This window comes from Molossus molossus, unplaced genomic scaffold, assembly GCF_014108415.1.
Source record: "Molossus molossus isolate mMolMol1 unplaced genomic scaffold, mMolMol1.p scaffold_m16_p_7, whole genome shotgun sequence".
Lineage (NCBI taxonomy): Eukaryota > Metazoa > Chordata > Mammalia > Chiroptera > Molossidae > Molossus > Molossus molossus.
This window is the reverse complement of record NW_023425401.1, coordinates 21,230,630-21,235,641: the sequence shown is the minus strand read 5'-3', so window position 1 is coordinate 21,235,641 and position 5,012 is coordinate 21,230,630.

The following is a 5,012-nucleotide window of genomic DNA, read 5'->3' as shown; positions in this document are numbered from 1 at the left end:
CACCATTGGGGAATAAAGACCAAGCCCCCTACACATCACAGAGAGCCAGGACAGAGTGCTAAAATAGCCACAGCCACTTACCTGGGGGCTACAGCAGAGGGAGGGCAGACTGGGCTGGAACGCTGTGGGGACACCCAAGATTTGGAGGGCACTCAGAGTTTTTGCTGAGTTGCAGCTGCAAAGGACGGTGGCCAGAGTGCTCCTTCCTCGAACTGTGGGGAAAAGCAGCAATCCCCCGCCACACACACACACTCTGAGATTCAGCCTTTCCCAGGTGAGGCAAAGAAATGCAAATTGAGGCTCATTAACAACCAGCCTCTATCCTACCCTCTGGAAATCCTCTTATGCAGAACACCAGGGCTACATTCCAAGGCACAGAGTAACTGAGACTACTAGCCACCAGGAAAAAGCTAGAGGATAACTGAACCTTTCCTGGCTTGCAAATCTACCCAAGAAAGTAAGACTTGACAGTGGTGTTTAACATGGGACCACCCAGCAGAGGGAGCCATAAACAGCAGAACACCAACACCCATTTAGCAGGGAAAATTTAGCAGGTTTCAAAACCCACTGAGATAGCCAAATGGTGAAACAAAGAATCAAATCCCAAATGAAAGAACAAGAGAACTTTATCAGATGAGATCAATGAAATGCAGCTAAGCAAATTATCAGAGGTAGAGTTCAGAGCCATGATCTTGAGGAAGCTCAACAGCATGAGTAAGGACATCAGCACCATGAGTAAAGATATAGAAACATTGAAAAACCAACCAAGTGGAAATGAAGAATGACATAGCAGAAATAAAGAACACATTGGAAGGACTAACCAGCAGAGTAGAGGAAGCTGAGGACTGGATCAGTGAATTAGAAGACAGGGTAGAAAAAAATTAACCAATCAGAAAACCAAAAGGAAAAAACAATTAAAAAACAGGAAGATAGCTTAAGAGAACTGTGGGACAACTGAAAATGTAATAATATTTGCATCATAGGAGTCCCTGAAGAGGAAGAAAATAGGCAAAGATTAGAGAATATATTTGAAGAATTAGTGACAGAAAACTTTCCTAACTTGGTGAAGGGCATTCAAGTTCAAGAAGCACAGAGAGCCCCAAGTAAGAAGAACCCAAACATGCCCACACCAAGACACATAGTAATTAAAATGCCAAAAATTAAGGACAAAGAGAGAATCCTAAAGGCAGCAAGAGATAAGCAACAGGTTACCAACAAAGGAAACCCCATAAGGCTCTCAACAGAAACACTACAGGCCAGAAGGGAGTGGCATGAAGTAATCAAAGTAATGAAAAACAAGGATCTGAATCCAAGACTACTCTATCCAGCAAGGCTATCATTAAAAATAGAAGGTCAAATAAAGAGCTTTTCGGACAAAAAAAAGGCTAAGGGAATATATTAACACCAAACCAGCACTGCAAGACATGCTAAAAGGACTCTGTAATTAGTAGAAGATATAGGAAGAAAAATAGAACCACACTAAACAAAAATGGCAATAAATAAGTACATATCAATGATCACCTTAAATGTGAATGGTTTGAATGCTGCAATAAAAAGACACAGGGTAGCTGACTGGATAAGAAAGCATGACTCACATATATGTTCTTTACAAGAGACCCACCTCACAACAAAAGACTCACATAGGTTGAACGTGAAGAGATGGGAAAAAAACAGAAAGCAAAAAAAAGCTGGGGTAGTAATACACATATCTGATAAAGTAGATTTCAAAATGAAGGCCATAACTAGAGACAAAGATACTGAAAGGATCTATCCAACAGGAAGATATAACCTTAGTAAACATATATGCACCCAATATAGGAGTACCGACATATATTAAAAATCTTCTGGAGGACTTTAAATGAGAAATCAACAGCAATACAATCATAGCAGGGGACTTCAATACCCCGCTGACATTACTGGATAGATCTTCTAGACAAAAAATTAACAAGGAAACACAGACTCTAAATGAAGTGCTAGATCAAATGGATTTAATAGACATCTACAGAGAATTATAGCCCAAAACTGCAGAATTCACATTCTTCTCAAGTGCACAAGGAACATTCTCAAAGATAGACCATGTTAGGGCACAAACTAAGTCTCTATAAGTTTAAGAAGATTGAAATCATATCAAGCATCTTCTCAGATCACAATGGCATGAAACTAGAAATCAATTGCAACAAGAACATGCAAAGACATTTGAACACACGAAGGCTAAATAGCATGTTATTAAACAATAAATGGGTTACCATGGAGATCAAGGAAGAAATTAAAAACTTCCTGGAAAACAATGAAAATGAACACACAACAACACAAAATCTATGGAATGCAGCAAAAGCAGTTCTGAGAGGGAATTTCATAGCACTACAGGCCTACCTCAAGAAGCAAGAAAAATTTCTAATAGACTATCTAACCTCACAACTTAAAGAACTAGAAAGCAAACAAACAAACAAAAAAAAACCCTGAGTAAGTAGAAGGAAGGAAATAGTAAAGATCAGAGCAGAAATAAATGACATGGAAACCAAAAAAACAATTCAAAGGATCAGTGAAACGAAGAGCTGGTTCTTTGAAAAGATAAACAAGATTGATGGAACGTTAGCTAGACTCACCAAGAAACAGAGAGAGAGAACCCAAATACACTTGTTGTTTGATGATTTGTTGATGGCAGCCGTTCTGACAGGTGTGAGGTGATACCTCATTGTTCTTTTAATCTGCATCTTTCTGATGATTAGTGATGTTGAGCATTTCTTCATATGTGTCTTAGCCATTTGTATGTTCTGTTTGGAGAGGTGTCTATTTAGGTCCTCTGCCCATTTTTTAATTGGGTTCTTTGTTTTCCTTTTGTTGAGTTGTATGAGCACTCTATATATATTGAAAATTAACCCCTTATTTGATATATCATTGGAAATTATGCTCTCCCATACAGTGGGTTGCCATTCCATTTTGATGATTGTATCTTTTGCTGTGCAGAAGCTTTTTAGTTTGATGTACTCCCATGTGTTCATTTTCTCTTTTGTTTCTGTTGCCTTAGGTGGTGTATCAGTAAAAATTCTGCTGTGTATCATGTCTGAATTTTTTTTGCCTACATTTTCTTCTAGGATTTTTATGGATTCATGAATCACATTTAAGTATTTTATCCATTTTGAGTTTATTCTTGTGTAGGGTATAAGTTGATGGTCTAGTTTCTTTTTTTTTTTTTTACTTTTTTTTTTTTTTTTTTTTTCATGTAGCTGTCCAATTTTCCCAACACCATTTATTAAAGAGGCTGTCTTCACTCCACTGTATGCTCTTGCCACCTTTGTCAAATATTAATTGAGCATATTGCCTTGGACCCATTTCTGGGTTCTCTGTTTTGTTCCACTGGTCTATATGTCTGTTCTTGTGCCACTACTAAGCTGTTTTGATTACAGTGGCTTTGTAGTATAACCTGAAATCTGGTAATGTGATCCCTCCAACTTTGTTCTTCTTTTTAAAGATTGCTGTGGCTATTCAAGGTCTTTTTTTGTTCCATATGAACTTTTGAAGTATTTGTTCTAGTTCTGTGAAGTATGTAATTGGTATTTTGATGGGTATTGCATTGAATCTATAGATTGCTTTGGGTGGTATGGACAGTCTGAGGAATGGGGTAGTCCCAGAGACGTGGAAGTGGGGTACAGAGTGACAATCCCCAGAAGAGGGGGTGGTGGGGGTGAGGTAAACCACAGAACTTATATGCATGTATGCATGAACAATGGACATGGACAACAAACCTGGGGACAGGGCGAGAGAAAGGGGGAGCCAGGAATCAGTGGGGGAAAAAGGAGAGACATCTGTAACAAAAATGTATTAAGTAAAAAAAAAAAAGAAATCAGTGAATTCATAATTTGAGTGAGATGCAATATTACAGAGAGCTCCAGATATGTTCTTGGTCCTTAGAACAGGAAGCACATTTTGCTTGTGCTCTGCAGCTCACTGAGCTTAATTAAGGTTATTAGTTTCTGGGCTGTTCTATAAGTCAGGAGTAAGCCCACTATCTTCTCCCTTGACCATGCATTCAGTAGAGAGATATGATTACCCCAAAATGAATTTTCCTGAACCATGTGCAAATGACTATTGAAAGTGTCACAGCATCGACTCATGCACCAAGGGGCCGCTGGTTCGATTCCCGGTCAGGGCACATGCCCAGGTTGTGGGCCCGATCCCCAGTGAGGGACGTGCAGGAGGCAACCGATCAATTTTCTCTTTCATTGATGTTTCTATGTGTTTCTCCCTTTCTCTTCTCTCTGTCTAAAAATCAATAAAGAAAAATATTTGTATAAAAACTGAATAAAATTATTAAGTCCACATTTTTGAAAGCCACATTATAGTTTATAAGGATCTTCATATACATTAATTTTTTATACAACTGTCAGACCTTATTCTCACTGTTTTAGGGGCAGGAAATGTAGGCTCAGAACGATTTAAATGATGTGTCCAAGATCACATAGCTCGTGACTGGCGTGAAAATGGCAGAAGTGATTAATTGACCAAATCTCGGTGCCAAATTCTCTGCTCTGTGTCCTATATTATAATCGCCTTTTGGGGAAATGCCCAAATGGGTCTTGAGAAGACTCTAGACCTCATTGTAACTTGTTGTGTCCCTGGAAATTATTCACTTCACATGTTTCTATCACATTTCTGTACTGTAAGTGGGGCTAAAACATATCAGAAACCCCCTTTCTCATTTGAACAATATGAAAGTACATGTGTGCATGTTTAAGTCATACCAGAAACTGTCCAAAAGAACAGTCCCTATTTAAACCCAAGGAACTGATTTTATAATTATACAACTAAAATTTTATCCAGATGTAGTCCCAAAAGAATTATGCTAATTAATTTTTTTCTCTCCTAAGATTACATTTTACACTATCTATACAGTGCTTTAATATTCTAGACATTCTTCACTAAATTCCAACTAAAACACCAATTCTCTTGATTAAATATTTTCTTTAAAGTTATTATTTACCATAATCTAATGGCACACTGTACTAGACTGA